Source organism: Zea mays, chromosome 4 (assembly GCF_902167145.1).
Source record: "Zea mays cultivar B73 chromosome 4, Zm-B73-REFERENCE-NAM-5.0, whole genome shotgun sequence".
Taxonomy (NCBI): Eukaryota; Viridiplantae; Streptophyta; class Magnoliopsida; order Poales; family Poaceae; genus Zea; species Zea mays.
This window is the reverse complement of record NC_050099.1, coordinates 179,260,602-179,281,466: the sequence shown is the minus strand read 5'-3', so window position 1 is coordinate 179,281,466 and position 20,865 is coordinate 179,260,602.

Here is a 20,865-nt window from a genome sequence, read left to right as displayed (position 1 = left end):
ACTTAGTAGATTTTGATAGAGCTGAACTCGACACTTGCTTAATTGCTAAGACTAACATGGGTTGGCTCTGGCACCGCCGACTAGCCCATGTTGGGATGAAGAATCTTCATAAGCTTCTAAAGGGAGAGCACATTTTGGGACTAACCAATGATCATTTTGAGAAAGACAGGATTTGTAGCGCATGTCAAGCAGGAAAGCAAGTTGGTGTTCATCATCCACACAAGAACATCATGACTACTGACAGGCCGCTCGAATTACTCCACATGGACCTATTCGGCCCGATCGCTTACATAAGCATCGGCGAGAGTAAGTATTGTCTAGTTATTGTGGATGATTATTCTCGCTTCACTTGGGTATTCTTTTTGCAGGAAAAATCACAAACCCAAGAGACCTTGAAAGGATTCTTGAGACGGGCTCAAAATGAGTTCGGCTTGAGGATCAAGAAAATAAGAAGCGACAACGGGACGGAGTTCAAGAACTCACAAATAGAAGGATTTCTTGAGGAGGAGGGGGATCAAGCATGAGTTCTCTTCTCCCTACACGCCACAACAAAATGGTGTAGTGGAGAGGTGAAAGCTCTCTTGTGAGTTTTGGTGTTTGGATGACAACTCAATTAAAGGACTAACAAGTGTACTAAGTGTTGAACAGGTGCTTAAGGTAAAGCCTACAGGGTTCAACACAAGTGAACAAATGTGATGGTCCAAGAACTGGATTATGGATACATAATGTACATCACAAGTAAGTTGGACATTGCAAAAGTGATACTCGGGTGCGTAGCTCAGAGACAACTGATCAAGCCAAGGACGGAGGCAAGAAGAGCTTCGAGGTACCAAGTGCACGGGAGAAGGTCAAGGAGGCTGAGGAACCCAAAGCCAAGGGTGAAGAAGAAGGCTTGCAAAGTCAAGGGTGATCGAGTTGAGAACAGCTACGGCACATCAAGGATCACTACATAAGGACGTGACTTACAGCCAATGAGGTAACAGCTACAGTTATGTGGTGTAAGTCATAAGGCTCAAGACCAAGTTCTAAGAAGGAGATCAAGATCACTAGAAGGAGAACAAGTGTCAAAACCAGAACTGGAAGCAGCCCAAAAGAGCTAAGTTCATCTTGATCTTTAGTTTGGGTTGTTCCTATGTTTGGAAATGTTCTATGTGACCTTTGCAGGATGTTGGAGCTAAGAAATGTCAATCCAGATCAAGTCAAGCCGACTTGATGATTTATGAGTCCAACATCAAAGCTCAAGCATGTGAAATGCTATGGATGTAATAATCAAGTTAAGGTATGTTTCTAAGCCTTAGTACATTGGTTTTGTGTACTAATATTCGTGTCTAAGTGTTAGAAACAGAAAGAAGAAGAGAAGAGAAGACTTGGCTGTGTACAGCCAAGAGGCTGGTTCGGTCTGGGGCACCGGACAGTGTCCGGTGCGCCAGGCTGCCCCAGCCGAAGAGGCCGCTCTCGGGTTTTTCTCCGGCGACTTCGGCTAAAATTCACCGGACTGTCCGGTGTGCACCGGACTGTCCGGTGAGCCAACGGTCGGTCGGGCCAACGGTCGGCCGCGCGATCGGCGCGCGACACGTGGCCGGGCCAACGGTCGGCCACGCGATCGGCGCGCGACACGTGGCCGAGCCAACGGTCGGAAGGAAGCACCGGACTGTCCGGTGTGCACCGGACTGTCCGGTGCGCCAGATCTGCAACGGTCGGCAACGGTCGGCTTCGCTGTTTATGGAAACAAATCGGGCACCGGACAGTGTCCGGTGTGCACCGGACTGTCTGGTGCGCCACCCGACAGAAGGCAAGATTTGCCTTCCTGGTTTGCTTCCAACGGCTCCTAGGACCCCTGTGCCTATAAAAGGGACCCCTAGGCGCCTCAAGCAAGATATAAGTGCAGCCAACAAGTATAGACTTCACTCGAATCAATTCTCGCTCTCCCTCTTGTGTGTAACTCTATAGTTTGTGTAGAAGGCACAGCTATAAGCCTTTAGAGAGTGGAAAAGAGCTGCTAAGAGCTAGAGCAAGGTCTTGAGCGTATTGTTACTCTACCGAGGTGCTGCCGAGAAGTTTGTAAGCAGCCACGGTGTTGTTGTAACCCATCTCAATAGTGAAAGGCTCTATCTGTCATATTGACAGATCTGAGCAAACGGAGGAAGGAGTTGAAATAGACTCCAAGCCCAGGTGTGGCTAACTCCAACGAGGACTAGGCAAGCATTTCAGGCTTGGCCGAACCTCGGGATAAATCCTTGCATCTGTGTACTCTGTTCTGTATTGTATCCTGACTCTCTGTCTTACTCGTCTTTATATCTGCACTTCAATACTTATCTGTGGTATAAGCTTTATTTGAAGTGCAGGACATTTTGAGACAGGATCTTCTATTCCGCTGCAACCTACTCGAAGAGTCTTCTCACTCCACTGCGTACTAAGTCTTCGAGTAGAGTAAGAATTTAAGTTTTAAAGTAATAAGTTTTATTCGCCTATTCACCCCCCCCCCTCTAGGCGACATCCAGATCCTGTTCCCGGGTCAAAGGGAACTTTCAATTGGTATCAGAGGTAGGCCTCTCCAGTGTGGGCTTAGCCGTCCGGAGATGACGATATCGTCACAAGAGGTAACTGTAGAACTTCTTTTAGGCGATGGTTCTAATTACAAGTCTTGGTTTGTCTCTATTTATAATGCTTTCATGAGTGTTGATCCTGAAATGAGACAGGTCTTTAGTAGAAGTATTTTTCCTTCTAATGTTAGTAAAAAATCCTTCTAATGAAGAACTAAGATGTCTAACTCTAAATCACCATGCTTGCAACATCTTAGTTGATTCTCTATCTAGAGGTGCCTATTTTGCCATCTTGAGTAGTAATAGTGACTTAATTTTTGATGCTCATGATCTATGGACTAAACTTAAGTTGAAATTTTTTAAGTCCATATGTACTTCCACTGCTCCCTCTGTTGTTGGTGATACTAACTTGCACAAGGGAGAAGAACAAGAACGATGGGCACCAAACGATGAATCCACCTCGTCGACAGGTTTGTTTTCCACTAATAATAAGTGTTTTATCGCTAACAATGATGATGGAGACAAAAGCCAGTATGAGGAGGAAAATAAGGATGATAGCAAGGATGAATCCTCATCACCACAAGGTACATTTTCCTATATTGCTTCCACTGACGTTAATGACAGGGAAAATGAGACCGATGATGTGGAAGAAGAGGAGATTCGCCGTTTCTACACCCATCTCAACAAAGAAGACAAAGCGCTCTTGATTAAGCTGTTGAGAAGGAACAAGGAACAAAGCGAGATGCTTCTCAGGCTAGAGGAGACTCTCATCAAAACAAACAACAGCCTGGAGAAGATGACCAAAGAACATGAGGAGCTAAAGTGCTCTCATGATGTCTTGGTCCAACGGTATGATTCAATTTTAATTGAGCAAAATAGTAATGATGATGCTATATCTTGTGTTGCTCAACTTAAAATGGAAAATGCCATGCTTGAGAGAGAAGTAGAAATTCTAAATTTAGAAAAGCTTGCTCTAGGTGAAGAGTACGATGTGTTGTCATATTCTCATAATAAAATGATTGATGACCATATCATGCTTAATGTTACTAATGAGGTTATAATTGCGAACTTAAATTCATGTGAACCTCACTCTCGCACGAGTGCGCATTTGAATTGTATATCACCATGTGCTAACCCCTGCTGTTCAAAAGAAAGCCAATGTTTGAATAAGCATCAAGATGCAGGGACACAAAAGAAATTGTGTGGGAACAAGAAGCAAAGACAACTAAGGAGAAGACGCATTGCTCAACTCTCTCAAGATATCCACGGGCGCGTGGTGAAGAAGCTTGAGAAAGGAAAAACTGCAGCAAGTGTTGAGCTTCATAAAAAGATTGTTCCTAAAGATGAAGAAATCAACATGAGCTTGGAAAAAGGTAAATATTTATTTAATCATGTTGTTTGCACTGACCTTTTCTCTATGTCATCAAAGAGCAAAAAGAGAAGAGGAAAAAGGAGGTGTTTCAAGTGCAAGAAGCTAGGCCACCTTATCGCATCTTGTCCATACAAAGACAAGGATGAAGGGACAAGGAGTTGTTTTGGATGCAACAATAAGGACCACATGATCACTTCTTGTCCGCTATTGATGAACCAAGCACGTGCACTCTCCAAGATGACCCCCACTAAGGAAAATAACAAACAGCAAGTGTCATGTCAAGTTGAGCGACGCTTCTGCTACAAGTGTGGCGAGCAGGGTCATCTATCCAAGGTATGTAATAAAGGTAAGGCTCCTAAACGAGTAAAGTTGTCTCAACCTCATTTGCTTAGGAGACCCAAATCATATACTTGTGCTAGATCTACAACGAGCTCACCTAGAACTAGCACAAAGACTATTTGGATACCAAAGGCACTTTTAGTTGATCGTTATGGACCCATCCCGAGGTGGGTACCAAACTGTGCTAACTAGACCATGCAGGTGCCTTGAGATGGACTGGAGACCATGGGAGAGCTTAAGACAGTTATCTAAAAATGCTTAAGCTATCAATTGTTTTGGTGTTTATTGACCCAAGGTTGATTTATTGTAAAACACTAATCCCATGTTCATCTCAAGTGAAATAAGGTGTATAGGTCCTGAATCATTATTGGTGAATCAAGTAAAGGACTTTGATGAGAATCTACAACGTGCTCTCCAAAGGACGGTACTCGTGTATTTTAAGTACATAACTGCAATTTAGTATTGCTCTTAAGTTAGCTTGTTGTGCTACCTGTCTTTGGAGTAGTGATGCTTTATGATTGCCTGTGCTAAATAAATCATAATGATGTTTGTTTAATCATAACTAGTGCACTATAGGATATATCTTTTGAATCATTCATGGGTAGCTCTTTCATTTGTTATATTCACAGCGATTAACCCTCTTGGTGTATATGGATAAACATGTAACTGTGTGTAAGTCATGCTATGTGCAAATATGACATTTTGTTTAATCCATGTTCACATGATTACCCTGGTTTGGTATTGTGTGAATTTCAAATCCATGTCGTGCCCTTTTGAGCTATGAGATGCGTAAGGAGTCCTGAATTGGTGATAACTAGTGCTCTCATAAAGGCAAAGGTATGGAAAATGAAGCTATGCAATTTCATTAAATATTCTTGAAATTCCATTCATTGTGATCATAGCTATGTTCTTGTCTTTCAATCGGTAGTATCTTGGTTTAGGTGATTTATGCCCTTAAAATGTTGTTTCTTTTGGTGCATCTAAGAAACCTTCTTAATTGTGGCATGCTTAGACATTACGCTTTATATGCATGATTGTGTTGTTCTTCAATTGGTACATGTGGTACAATGATTGACAAGTATGAAGGATGTCTAGATTGCTTGAAAAATGTTACACTCCTTGAGGCATACATTGCTGTATTAAGTCAATCCTTCATTTGGTACTAAAATTGGTATTTCTTTGTGATGAAATGGAGAGTCTGCCTTGACCAAGGTACATTGTGATCCCCTCTAGCTCTGAGGAAGCTAGAATGTGCAAAGTGCAAGTCATTCAAATTCTTGATCCACAACTTGAGGGGGAGCACACATAACTTGTGACTCTTGAGACTAACTGTTTCTTGAGCGATCTTGTATAGTCTCAAGGTGGAAAAGAGAAGATGAGCAAGAAATGGAGCAATCGGGACTTGGGTACCTCCGTAAGTCAAGTAATTGGTATCTTAAGTCGCGAGTAATTGCATATTCCTAGATTGCTCATGCTCTATAAAATTTGGTGATACTAGATGCTTATTCTTTATTATCATGGAGCCATGATAATAAATGAACTTTGCAATTGGTATCTTTCAATTGATAGCCGTAATAGTTCGCTTCAGTTGATATCTTTTGATAATCATGAGAATAGAAGTTTCTTCTTGTGCCCAATACTATAACTTGTTCTAAGTTTGGTGTCTTAGCAACAAGAAAAAGTTAGGAAAATGAATCAGGCACAAGTGTGGAGAAGCTCTCAAGAGATTAAATACTTTCAAGATGAGAAGTACACTACAACATGGTAAAGGTACAAAAGGAAGTATTAATCTTTTTGCATATATGTATCTCTCCTTAATGTTGATAGTGCATATGCTCAATAAGTAAGGGGGAGTTTTGATAATCGTTTTCCTCCTTAACACCCTGCTGTCCCTTGACATCATCATATGTTCTTGCTTGAGTATGGTTTTTGGTGTTTGATGTCAAAGGGGGAGAATTTGTGTATTAAAGCTTATCTCAACCTGAGAGGAAAGCTTATCCTAATGGGTGATGTGTTAGTTTGAGCTTTGCCAAGTGCGATATGTTTCTTGCAATGTTGCTCATATGGACTAGTGTTTCCGCTGCGATGAATTATTTGGCTTCTATAGTGTAATAGATAGTCATGTGGTTAATGGTGCTTTAAGATTGTCTTAAATTAGTGTCTTAGTTTAAATTGGTATTAGTTTGAATAGGTATCTTAATGATGAATAGTGGTAGGTTGATATTCCTGTGATATATCCACTAATTTGAACGGTGTTTAACTCTGATTATGTGCATGTGTGTGTTATAGCATCATGGTTTGATTCTTGACACAATGCATCCTAAAAAGTGCTAAGGTGTAGAAATGTTTCGAATTGCCTAAGTATGTGCAAATTGGAGTCTGAGGACAAAATTATGTTTTTGAAGTAAGCACATATTTAGGGGGAGCATTCTATAATCTTAGAATTCAAATTTGTACTTCAAATCTTATTCGTATGTAAGCTTTAATTGTGTTGCCATCAATCACCAAAAAGGGGGAGATTGAAAGCTCTCTTGTGAGTTTTGGTGTTTGGATGACAACTCAATTAAAGGACTAACAAGTGTACTAAGTGTTGAACAGGTGCTTAAGGTAAAGCCTACAGGGTTCAACACAAGTGAACAAATGTGATGGTCCAAGAACTGGATTATGGATACATAATGTACATCACAAGTAAGTTGGACATTGCAAAAGTGATACTCGGGTGCGTAGCTCAGAGACAACTGATCAAGCCAAGGACGGAGGCAAGAAGAGCTTCGAGGTACCAAGTGCACGGGAGAAGGTCAAGGAGGCTGAGGAACCCAAAGCCAAGGGTGAAGAAGAAGGCTTGCAAAGTCAAGGGTGATCGAGTTGAGAACAGCTACGGCACATCAAGGATCACTACATAAGGACGTGACTTACAGCCAATGAGGTAACAGCTACAGTTATGTGGTGTAAGTCATAAGGCTCAAGACCAAGTTCTAAGAAGGAGATCAAGGTCACTAGAAGGAGAACAAGTGTCAAAACCAGAACTGGAAGCAGCCCAAAAGAGCTAAGTTCATCTTGATCTTTAGTTTGGGTTGTTCCTATGTTTGGAAATGTTCTATGTGACCTTTGCAGGATGTTGGAGCTAAGAAATGTCAATCCAGATCAAGTCAAGCCAACTTGATGATTTATGAGTCCAACATCAAAGCTCAAGCATGTGAAATGCTATGGATGTAATAATCAAGTTAAGGTATGTTTCTAAGCCTTAGTACATTGGTTTTGTGTACTAATATTCGTGTCTAAGTGTTAGAAACAGAAAGAAGAAGAGAAGAGAAGACTTGGCTGTGTACAGCCAAGAGGCTGGTTCGGTCTGGGGCACCGGACTGTCCGGTGGTGCACCGGACAGTGTCCGGTGCGCCAGGCTGCCCCAGCCGAAGAGGCCGCTCTCGGGTTTTTCTCCGGCGACTTCGGCTAAAATTCACCGGACTGTCCGGTGTGCACCGGACTGTCCGGTGAGCCAACGGTCGGCCGGGCCAACGGTCGGCCGCGCGATCGGCGCGCGACACGTGGCCGGGCCAACGGTCGGCCGCGCGATCGGCGCGCGACACGTGGCCGAGCCAACAGTCGGAAGGAAGCACCGGACTGTCCGGTGTGCACCGGACTGTCCGGTGCGCCAGATCTGCAACGGTCGGCAACGGTCGGCTTCGCTGTTTATGGAAACAAATCGGGCACCGGACAGTGTCCGGTGTGCACCGGACTGTCCGGTGCGCCACCCGACAGAAGGCAAGATTTGCCTTCCTGGTTTGCTTCCAACGGCTCCTAGGACCCCTGTGCCTATAAAAGGGACCCCTAGGCACCTCAAGCAAGATATAAGTGCAGCCAACAAGTATAGACTTCACTCGAATCAATTCTCGCTCTCCCTCTTGTGTGTAACTCTATAGTTTGTGTAGAAGGCACAGCTATAAGCCTTTAGAGAGTGGAAAAGAGCTGCTAAGAGCTAGAGCAAGGTCTTGAGCGTATTGTTACTCTACCGAGGTGCTGCCGAGAAGTTTGTAAGCAGCCACGGTGTTGTTGTAACCCATCTCAATAGTGAAAGGTTCTATCTGTCATATTGACAGATCTGAGCAAACGGAGGAAGGAGTTGAAATAGACTCCAAGCCCAGGTGTGGCTAACTCCAACGAGGACTAGGCAAGCATTTCAGGCTTGGCCGAACCTCGGGATAAATCCTTGCGTCTGTGTACTCTGTTCTGTATTGTATCCTGACTCTCTGTCTTACTCGTCTTTATATCTGCACTTCAATACTTATCTGTGGTATAAGCTTTATTTGAAGTGCAGGACATTTTGAGACAGGATCTTCTATTCCGCTGCAACCTACTCGAAGAGTCTTCTCACTCCACTGCGTACTAAGTCTTCGAGTAGAGTAAGAATTTAAGTTTTAAAGTAATAAGTTTTATTCGCCTATTCACCCCCCCCCCCTCTAGGCGACATCCAGATCCTGTTCCCGGGTCAAAGGGAACTTTCAAGAGGAAGAATAGAACTCTATTAGACATGGCAAGAACCATGCTTGATGAGTACAAGACTTCGGATCGGTTTTGGGCCGAGGCGGTTAACACCGCTTGCTACGCCATCAACCGTTTATATCTACATCAAATCCTCAAGAAGACATCGTATGAACTCCTAACCGGTAAAAAGCCCAATGTTTCATATTTTAGAGTCTTTGGTAGCAAATGTTGTATTCTTGTCAAAAGAGGTAGAAAATCTAAATTTGCTCCTAAGGCTGTAGAAGGCTTTTTACTTGGTTATGATTCAAACACAAGGGCATATAGAGTCTTTAACAAGTCCTCTGGACTAGTTGAAGTTTCTTGTGACATTGTGTTTGATGAGACTAATGGCTCTCAAGTAGAGCAAGTTGATCTTGATAAACTAGATGATGAAGAGACTCCGTGCGTCGCGCTAAGGAACATGTCCATTGGGGATGTGTGTCCTAAGGAATCCAAAGAGCCTCCACAAGCACAAGATCAACCATCTTCCTCAATGCAAGCATCTCCACCAACTCAAGATGAGGATCAAGCTCAAGATGATGATGATGAAGATCAAGAGGAGCCACCTCAAGAGGAGGACAATGATCAAGGGGGAGATGTCAATAATCAAAACAAGGAAGATGATGAGGGTCCAAGACCGCCACACCCAAGAGTCCACTAAGCAATCCAACGAGATCACCCTGTGAACACCATCCTTGGCGACATTCATAAGGGGGTAACCACTCGATCTCGTGTTGCTCATTTTTGTGAACATTACTCTTTTGTTTCCTCTATTGAGCCACACAGGGTAGAGGAAGCACTTCAAGATTCAGATTGGGTGCTGGCGATGCAAGAGGAGCTCAACAACTTCACGAGGAATGAGGTATGGCATTTAGTTCCACGTCCTAACCAAAATGTTGTAGAAACCAAGTGGGTCTTCTGCAACAAGCAAGATGAGCATGGTGTGGTGACAAGGAACAAAGCCAGACTTGTGGCCAAGGGATATTCACAAGTCGAAGGTTTGGATTTCGGTGAAACCTATGCACCCGTAGCTAGGCTTGAGTCAATTCACATTTTACTTGCCTATGCTACTTACCATGGCTTTAAGCTTTATCAAATGGACGTGAAAAGTGCCTTCCTCAATGGACCAATCAAAGAGGAGGTCTATGTTGAGCAACCTCCCGGCTTTGAAGATAGTGAGTACCCTAACCATGTCTATAAACTCTCTAAGGCGCTTTATGGGCTCAAGCAAACCCCAAGAGCATGGTATGAATGCCTAAGAGATTTTCTTATCGCTAATGGCTTCAAAGTCGGAAAAGCCGATCCTACTCTCTTTACTAAAATACTTGCAAATGATTTGTTTGTATGCCAAATTTATGTTGATGATATCATATTTGGGTCTACTAACGAATCTACATGTGAAGAGTTTAGTAGGATCATGACTCAAAAATTCGAGATGTCTATGATGGGGGAGTTGAAGTATTTCTTAGGATTTCAAGTGAAGCAACTCCAAGAGGGCACCTTCATTAGCCAAACAAAGTACATTCAAGACATACTCGCCAAGTTTGGGATGAAGGATGCCAAGCCCATCAAAACACCCATGGGAACTAATGGGCATCTCGACCTCGACACGGGAGGTAAATCCGTAGATCAAAAGGTATACCGGTCGATGATAGGTTCTTTACTCTATTTATGTGCATCTCGACCGGATATTATGCTTTCTGTATGCATGTGTGCAAGATTCCAAGCCGATCCTAAGGAAGTTCACCTTAGGGCCGTGAAACGAATCTTGAGATATTTAGTTTATACTCCTAAGTTTGGCCTTTGGTACCCTAGGGGATCCACATTTGATTTAATTGGTTATTCCGATGCTAATTGGGCAGGGTGTAAAATTAATAGAAAGAGCACATCAGGGACTTGCCAGTTCTTGGGAAGATCTCTGGTGTCTTGGGCTTCAAAGAAACAAAATTTTGTCGCTCTTTCTACCGCCGAAGCTGAGTACATTGCCGCAGGCCATTGTTGCGCGCAATTGCTTTGGATGAGGCAAACCCTCAGGGACTATGGTTACAAATTAACTAAAGTCCCTCTTCTATGTTATAATGAGAGTGCAATCTGCATGGCAGATAATCCCGTTGAGCACAACCGCACTAAACACATAGCCATTCAGTATCACTTTTTGAGGGATCACCAACAAAAGGGGGATATCGAGATTTCTTATATTAACACCAAAGAACAATTAGCAGATATCTTTACCAAGCCATTAGATGAGCAAACTTTTACCAAACTTAGGCATGAGCTAAATATTCTTGATTCTAGGAATTTTGATTGATAAACTTGCATACATAGCTCATTTATACCGTTGATCATATCTCTTTCATGTGCTATGACTAATATGATTTTCAAGTGTATTTCATGCTAAGTCATAGATTGAAAGGGAATTGGAGTCTTCGGCGAAGACAAGGCTTCCACTCCACTCCATCGAATTATTCATCCTTCGCCGTCGCTCCACACCGCTCTCCAATTTGGTATAATCTTCACTCATATTTTATTTACCATAAGGGGAGAAAGTAGAAAAAGAGCTTATATTTCACTCAAAAGTATCCGTTTTTGGCGATTCATGCCAAAGGGGGAGAAAGTATTAGCCCAAAGCAAAAGGACCGCACCACCACCAATTTCAAAAATGTAGTCTTTCAAAATTGTGTTAAGAAAAGATTTTTCAATTGGTGATTTTTTCAATTGGTACCTTAATTGTGATATAATTTCAAATTGGTATACCCTCTTCAAAATTAATATCTAAAACCCTCTTGAACACTAAGAGGAGGATTTCATTAAGGGGGGGTTTTGTTTAGTCAAAGGAAAAGCATTTGAAACAGGGGGAGAAAATTTCAAATATCGAAAATGCTTCTCAAAATCCTATTCATATACCTTTGACTATTTGCAAAAAGACTTTGAAAAGAATTTCCAAATCTTTGCAAAACAAAACAAGTGGTGCAAGCGTGGTCCAAAATTTTAATAAGAAGAAAACCATCCATGCATATCTAGTAGAAATAATTATTGGTTTCATTCCAAGCAACCTTTGCACTTACCTTATGCAAACTAGTTCAATTCTGCACTTTTATATTTGCTTTGGTTTGTGTTGGCATCAATCACCAAAAAGGGGGAGATTGAAAGGGAAATAGGCTTACACCCTTTTCCTAATTGATTTTGGTGGTTGAATTGCCCAACACAAATAATTGGACTAACTAGTTTGCTCTAGATTATAAGTTTTACAGGTGCCAAAGGTTCACAATAAACCAATAAAAAGACCAAGAAAGGGTTCAAACAAGAGAGCAAAAGATAACCTAAGTGTGCCCTGGTCTGGCGCACCGGACTGTCCGGTGCACCACTGGACAGTGTCCGGTGCACCAGGGAACCCGACTCCAAACTACTCACCTTCGGGAATTCTGGAAGCCGCTCCGCTATAATTCACCGGACTGTCCGGTGTGCCAGCGGACCAACGACTACTTCGCGCCAATGGTCGTCTGCAGAGAGCAGTTAATGCGCTACAGTGCGCGCAGAAGTCAGAGCAGAGCCAGAAGGCGCACCGGACAGTCTACAGGACCTATCCGGTGCACCACCGGACCGTTCGGTGGCCCAGATGTCAGAAGCTCCAACGGTCAGAACCTAACGGCCTGGTGACGTGGCTAGCGCACCGGACAGTGTCCGGTGGCGCACCGGACTGTCCGGTGCGCCATGCGACAGCAGCCTCCACCAACGGCTCCTTTGGTGGTTGGGGCTATAAATACCCCCAACCACCCACCATTCATTGCATCCAAGTTTTCAGCCTTCACACCTTATACAAGAGCTATAGCATTCAATACAAGACACAAACAAGAGATCAAATCCTCTCCCAAGTCCAAAGACAATTCCAATCAAATAGTGACTAGTGAGAGAGATACTTGTGTTCATTTGAGCTCTTGCGCTTGGATTGCTTTTCTTCTTCCTTCTTTCTTGATTCCAACTCAATTGTAACCAAGGCAAGAGACACCAATTGTGTGGTGGTCCTTGTGGGGACTTAGTGTCCCGTTTGATTGAGAAGAGAAGCTCACTCGGTCTAAGTGACCGTTTGAGAGAGGGATAGGGTTGAAAGAGACCCGGTCTTTGTGACCACCTCAACGGGGAGTAGGTTTGCAAGAACCGAACCTCGGTAAAACAAATCACCATGTCATCCGCTCTTATTCATCTGTGATTTGTTTTTCGCCCTCTCTCTCGGACTCGTTTATATTTCTAACGCTAACCCCGGCTTGTAGTTGTGCTTTAAGTTTGTAAATTTCAGATTTGCCTATTCACCCCCCCTCTAGGCGACTTTCACTTTGGCACCTGTAAAACTTATAATCTAGAGCAAACTAGTTAGTCCAATTATTTGTGTTGGGCTATTCAACCACCAAAGTCATTTTAGGAAATGGTGTAAGCCTATTTCCCTTTCAATCTCCCCCTTTTTGGTGATTGATGCCAACACAAACCAAAGCAAATATATAGATGTAGAATTGAACTAGTTTGCATAACGTAAGTGCAAAGGTTACATGCAATTAAACCAATATATATTTTCATAAGATATGCATGGATGCTTTCTTCATATTTAACATTTTGGACCACTCCTGCACCACTTGTTTTGTTTTTGCAAACTCTTTTGGAAATTCTTTTCAAAGTCTTTTTGCAAATGGCTAAAGATATATGAATAAGATTTTGAGAAGCATTTCCAAGATTTGAAATTTTCTCCCCCTTTTTCAAATGCTTTTCCTTTGGCTAAACAAAACTCCCCCTCAAAGAAATTCTCCTCTTAGTGTTCAAGAGGGTTTTAGATATTAATTTTGAAAGGGGTCATTCAAATTTGAAATTATATCAAAACTAAGATATCAATTGAAAAACTTCTTTAATACCAATTGAAAGACTTCAATTTTTTTGAAATTGGTGGTCGTGCGGTCCTTTTGCTTTGGGCTAATACTTTCTCCCCCTTTGGCATGAATCGCCAAAAACGGATACTTGTGAGTGAAATATAAGCCCTTTGTCAAACTTTCTCCCCCTTTGGTAAATAATATAGGAGTGAAGATTATACCAAATTGGAGAGCGGTGTGGAGTGACGGTGAAGGATGGATAATTTGATGGAGTGGAGTGGAAGCCTTGTCTTCGCCGAAGAACTCCATTTCCCTTTCAATCTATGACTTATCATAAAATACACTTGAATACCACATTAGTCATAGCAAATGAAAGAGATATGATCAAAGGTATAAATGAGCTATGTGTGCAAAACATCAATCAAAATTGCGAGAATCAAGAATATTTAGCTCATGCCTAAGTTTGGTAAATGTTTTCTTATCTAATGGCTTGGTAAAGATATCGGCTAATTGTTCTTTGGTGCTAACATATGCAATCTCAATATCCTCCTTTGTTGGTGATCCCTCAAAAAGTGATACCGAATGGCTATGTGCTTAGTGCGGCTGTGCTCAACGGGATTATCCGCCATGCGGATTGCACTCTCATTATAACATAGGAGAGGAACTTTGGTCAATTTGTAACCATAGTCCCTAAGGGTTTGCCTCATCCAAAGCAATTGCGCGCAACAATGGCCTGTGGCAATGTACTCGGCTTCGGCGGTAGAAAGAGCTACAAAATTTTGTTTCTTTGAAGCCCAAGACATCAGGGATCTTCCCAAGAACTGACAAGTCCCTGATGTGCTCTTTCTATCAATTTTACACCCTGCCCAATCAGCATCTGAATATCCAATTAAATCAAAAGTGGATCCCCTAGGGTACCAAAGGCCAAATTTAGGAGTATGAACTAAATATCTCAAGATTCGTTTTATGGCCCTAAGGTGAACTTCCTTAGGATCGGCTTGGAATCTTGCACACATGCATACGGAAAGCATAATATCCGGTCGAGATGCACATAAATAGAGTAAAGATCCTATCATCGACCGGTATACCTTTTGATCTACGGATTTACCTCCCATGGGTGTCTTGATGGGCTTGACATCCTTCATCCCAAACTTGGTGAGTATGTCTTGAATGTACTTTGTTTGGCTGATGAAAGTGCCCTCTTGGAGTTGCTTGACTTGAAATCCAAGGAAATACTTCAAATCCCCCATCATAGACATCTCGAATTTTTGAACCATGATCCTACTAAACTCTTCACATGTAGATTTGTTAGTAGACCCAAATATGATATCATCAACATAAATTTGGCATATAAACAAATCATTTGCAATAGTTTTAGTAAAGAGAGTAGGATTGACTTTTCCGACTTTGAAGCCATTAGCGATAAGAAAATCTCTTAGGCATTCATACCATGCTCTTGGGGCTTGCTTGAGCCCATAAAGCGCCTTAGAGAGTTTATACACATGGTTAGGGTACTCACTATCTTCAAAGCCGGGAGGTTGCTCAGCATAGACCTCTTCCTTGATTGGTCCATTGAGGAAAGCACTCTTCACGTCCATTTGATAAAGCTTGAAGCCATGGTAAGTAGCATAAGCAAAGTAATATACGAATTGACTCAAGCCTAGCTACGGGTGCATAGGTTTCACCAAAATCCAAACCTTCGACTTGTGAATATCCCTTGGCCACAAGTCGGGCTTTGTTCCTTGTCACCACACCATGCTCATCTTGCTTGTTGCGGAAGACCCACTTGGTTCCTACAACATTTTGATTAGGACGTGGAACAAGATGCCATACCTCATTCCTCGTGAAGTTGTTGAGTTCCTCTTGCATCGCCAACACCCAATCTGAATCTCTTAATGCATCTTCCACCCTGTATGGCTCAATAGAAGACACAAAGGAGTAATTTTCACAGAAATGAGCAACACGAGATCGAGTGGTTACCCCCTTGATCATTGTCCTCCTCTTGAGGTGGCTCTTCTTGATCTTTATTTTCATCATCTTGAGCTTGATCCTCATCTTGGGTTGGTGGATATGCTTGCATGGAGGAAGATGGTTGATCTTGTGCTTGTGGAGGCTCTTCAGATTCCTTAGGACACACATCCCCAATGGACATGTTCCTTAGCGCGATGCACGGAGCCTCTTCATCATCTAGCTCATCAAGATCAACTTGCTCTACTTGAGAGCCGTTAGTCTCATCAAACACAATGTTACAAGAAACTTCAACTAGTCCAGTGGACTTGTTAAAGACTCTATATGCCCTTGTGTTTGAGTCATAACCAAGTAAAAAGCCTTCTACAGCCTTAGGAGCAAATTTAGATTTCCTTCCTCTTTTAACAAGAATAAAGCATTTGCTACCAAAGACTCTAAAATATGAAACATTGGGCTTTTTACCGGTTAGGAGTTCATACGATGTCTTCTTGAGGATTCGGTGAAGGTAGAGACGGTTGATGGCGTAGCAAGCAGTGTTGATTGCTTCCGCCCAAAACCGGTCCGAAGTCTTGTACTCATCAAGCATGGTCCTCGCCATGTCAAGTAGAGTTCTATTCTTCCTCTCCACTACACCATTTTGTTGTGGCGTGTAGGGAGAAGAGAACTCATGATTGATGTCCTCATCCTCAAGAAAGCCTTCGATTTGAGAGTTCTTGAACTCAGTCCCGTTGTCGCTTCTAATCTTTTTGATCCTTAAGCCGAACTCATTTTGAGCCCGTCTCAAGAATCCCTTTAAGGTCTCTTGGGTTTGAGATTTTTCTTGCAAAAAGAACATCCAAGTGAAGCGAGAATAATCATCCACAACAACTAGACAGTACTTACTCCCGCCGATGCTTATGTAAGCTATCGGGCCGAATAGGTCCATGTGGAGTAGATCAAGTGGCATGTTGGTCGTCATGATGTTCTTGTGTGGATGATGAACACCAACTTGCTTCCCTGCTTGACATGCGCTACAAACCCTGTCTTTCTCAAAATGAACATTTGTTAGTCCCAAAATGTGCTCTCCCTTTAGAAGCTTATGAAGATTCTTCATCCCAATGTGGGCTAGTCGGCGATGCCAGAGCCAACCCATGTTAGTCTTAGCAATTAAGCAAGTATCAAGTTCAGCTCTATTAAAATCAACTAAGTATAGCTGACCCTCTAACACTCCCGTAAATGCTACTGAATCATCACTTCTTCTAAAGACAGTAACACTTATATCCGTAAAAAGACAATTGTAGCCCATTTTGCATAATTGAGAAACTGAAAGCAAGTTGTAATCTAAAGAATCTACAAGAAAAACATTGGAAATAGAATGGTCAGGTGATATAGCAATTTTACCAAGTCCTTTGACCAACCCTTGATTTCCATCCCTGAATGTGGTAGCTCTTTGGGGATCATGGTTTTTCTCATAGGAGGAGAACATCCATTTCTCCCCAGTCATGTGGTTTGTGCACCCGCTATCGATGATCCAACTTGAGCCCCCGGATGCATAAACCTACAAAACAATTTTAGGCCTTGTTCTTGGGTACCCAAACGGTCTTGGGTCCTTTCACATTAGAAACAAGCACCTTGGGTACCCAACCACAAGTCTTTGACCCCTTGTGTTTGCCCCCAACATATTTGACAACTACTTTGCCTGATTTGTTAGTGAGCACATAGGAAGCATCAGAAGTCTTAAATGAAATATTAGGTTCATTTGATGCTATAGGAGATTTCTTTTTAGGCATTTTAACATGGGTTGATTGCCTAGAGCTAGATGCCTCACTCTTATACATAAAAGCATGATGAGAGCCAGAGTGAGACTTTCTAGAGTGAATTCTCCTAATTTTGTGTTCGAGATAACCGGCAGGGTATAAAATGTAACCCTCGTTATCCTGAACCATGGGAGCTTTGCCCTTAACAAAGTTAGACAATTTCTTAGGGGCATTAAGCTTGACATTGTCTCCCTGTTGGAAGCCAATGCCATCCTTAATGCCTGGGCGCCTCCCACTATAGAGCATGCTTCTAGCAAATTTAAATTTTTCATTTTCTAAGTCATGCTCATTAATTTTGGCACTAAGTTGGGCTATGTGATCATTTTGTTGTTTAATTAAAGCTAGGTGATCATGAATAGCATCAACATTAATATCTCTACATCTAGTACAAATAGTAACATGCTCAATAGTAGATGTAGAGGGTTTGCAAACATTTACTTCATCAATCTTAGCGTGTAACATGACATTTTCATTTCTAAGATTGGAAATAACATCATTGCAAACATTTAAATCTTTAGCCTTAGCAATTAATTTTTCATTCTCAATTTTAAGGCTTGAGAGAGATGCATTCAAATGTTCAATCTTAGCAATCAAATTAGCATTATCATTTCTAAGACTAACAATTGAATCATCACAACTATCTAACTTCTCAACCTTAGCAATTAGTTTAGCGTTCTCATTTCTAAGGTTGGAAATGATATCATGGCAAGTGCTTAGCTCACTAGTTAATTTTTCACACTTTTCTATCTCCTGAGCATAAGCATTTTTTAACTTTAACATGCTTCTTATTTTCTTTAATAAGGAAGTCCTCTTGGCTATCCAAGAGTTCATCCTTCTCATGAATGGCACTAATCATTTCATTTAATTTTTCCTTTTGTTGCATGTTTAAGTTGGCAAAAAGGGTGAGCAAGTTATCCTCATCATCACTAGAATTTTCCTCATCACTAGAAGTTGCATACTTAGTGGAGGATCTAGATTTTACCTTCTTCTTCTTGTCATCCTGTGCCATGAGGCACTTGTGGTCGACGTTGGGGAAGAGGAGACCCTTGTTGACGGCGATGTTTGCGGCGTCCTTGTCGGAGGAGGAGTCGGTGGAGCTCTCGTCGGAGTCCCACTCCCGGCAAACATGGGCATCGCCGCCCTTCTTCTTGTAGTACTTCTTCCTTTCCTTCTTCTTTCCCCTCTTGCCGTTATCCCTGTCACTATCACTAGATAAAGGACATTTAGCGATAAAATGATTGGGCTTACCACATTTGTAGCAAACTTTCTTGGAGCGGGGCTTGTAGTCCTTCCCCCTCCTTTGCTTGAGGATTTGGCGGAAGCTCTTTATGATGAGCGCCATCTCCTCGTTGTCGATCTTGGAGGCGTCGATGGGTAGCCTACTTGATGTAGACTCTTCTTTCTTCTCCTCCGTTGCTTTGAAGGCAACGAGTTGCACCTCAGGTGTGGAGGTGGCGCCTTGCTCGATGATTTTCTTGGAGCCTTTGATCATCAATTCAAAGCTCACAAATTTTCCTATTACTTCCTCAGGAGACATTAGTTTATATCTAGGATCACCACAAATTAATTGAACTTGAGTAGGGTTAAGAAACACAAGTGATCTTAGAATAACCTTGACCATCTCATGGTCATCCCATTTGGTGCTCCCGAGGTTGTGCACTTGGTTCACCAAGGTCTTGAGCCGGTTGTACATGGCTTGTGGCTCCTCCCCTTGATGAAGCATGAACCGACCGAGCTCCCCCTCGATCGTTTCCCTTTTGGTGATCTTGGTCACCTCGTCTCCTTCGTGCGCGGTCTTTAGCATGTCCCAAATCTCTTTGGCACTTTTCAACCCTTGCACCTTATTATACTCCTCTCGACTTAGATAGGTGAGGAGTATAGTAGTGGCTTAGGAGTTGAAGTGCCAGATTTGGGCTACCTCGTCCGAGTCATAGCCTTCATCCCCCACGGATGGTTCCTGCGCACCAAACTCAACAATGTTCCAAATACTAGCGTGGAGTGAGGTTAGATGGTGCCTCATTTTATCACTCCACATACAATAATCTTCACCATAAAAAACCGGTGGTTTGACTAGTGGGATGGAAAGTAAAGGAGTGCGTTTGGAAATGCGAGGATAGCGTAAGGGGATCTTACTAAACTTCTTGCGCTCATGACGCTTAGAAGTGACGGAAGGCGTGTCAGAACCGAAGGTGGAGGGCGATGAAGAATCGGTCTCGTAGTAGACCACTTTCTTCATTTTCTTCTTCTTGTCACCACTCCGGTGCGACTTGATGCGGGGAGGTGACTCCTCCCTCTTCTTGTTGCCGGACTCCCCCGATGGAGCCTTCCCGTGGCTTATGGCGGGCTTCTCGCCGGTCACCATCTCCTTCTTGGCGTGAGCTCCCGACATCACTTCAAGCGGTTAGGCTCTTAATGAAGTACCGTGCTCCGATACCAATTGAAAGTCGCCTAGAGGGGGGTGAATAGGCAAATCTGAAATTTATAAAGTTTAAGCACAACTACAAGCCGGGGTTAGCATTAGAAATATAATCGAGTCCGAAAAGAGGGCGAAAACAAATCACAAGCAAATAAGAGCGGATGACACGGTGATTTGTTTTACCGAGGTTCGGTTCTTACAAACCTACTCCCCGTTGAGGTGGTCACAAAGATTGGGTCTCTTTCAACCTTTTCCCTCTCTCAAACGGTCTTTTAGATCGAGTGAGCTTCCTTCCTTGATTTCCCGGGTCACTTAGACCACGCAAGGACCACCACACAATTGGTGTATCTTGCTTTGCTTACAAGGCTTTGAGAGTAAGAATGAGAGAAAGAAGAAAGGCCAACCAAGCAACAAGAACAACAAAAGAACACAAGTCGATCTTCTCACAAGTCCTAAAAACTAGAGTCGAATTGTGGACTTTGATTCGATCGGTGGCTTTGATTTGTGTCTTGGAGTATTGTGTATTGCTCTTGTATTGAATGAGTAGTAGTGAATGCTTGGATGCCTTGGAGAGTGGTGGTTGGGGGGTATTTATAGCTCCAACCACCAAAATGGCCGTTGGAGAAGGCTGCTGTCGTATGGCGCACCGGACAGTCCGGTGCGCCAGTGAAGCGTCCCCAATCCTCTGGGACTCAAATGTGATACAATTACTAATCCTAGGAGGCCAGTAAACACATTTATACATCAGATGATTACAGATCTGCTTAAACGACAAACATATAAAGGTGGCGAACAACTTTAAGAGTTGGTCCACAACTCGGGACATATCATCAGAGTGAGGCTGAAGCAGCCCGATATACGCAGTGAAGCAAATCAGCGGTCCAACAGCCATAGACAAGGTTGGGAATAGTCGTAACTCTTACCCGATCTCCTTTTTCTGAAAAACAACAAATAAGCAAGGGTGAGTACAAACGTACTCAGCAGCCCACCTTCACCCGTGGAATGGGGAAATCAGATATAATGCATGGAATATGTGGAGCTCAGGATATTTTGCAGA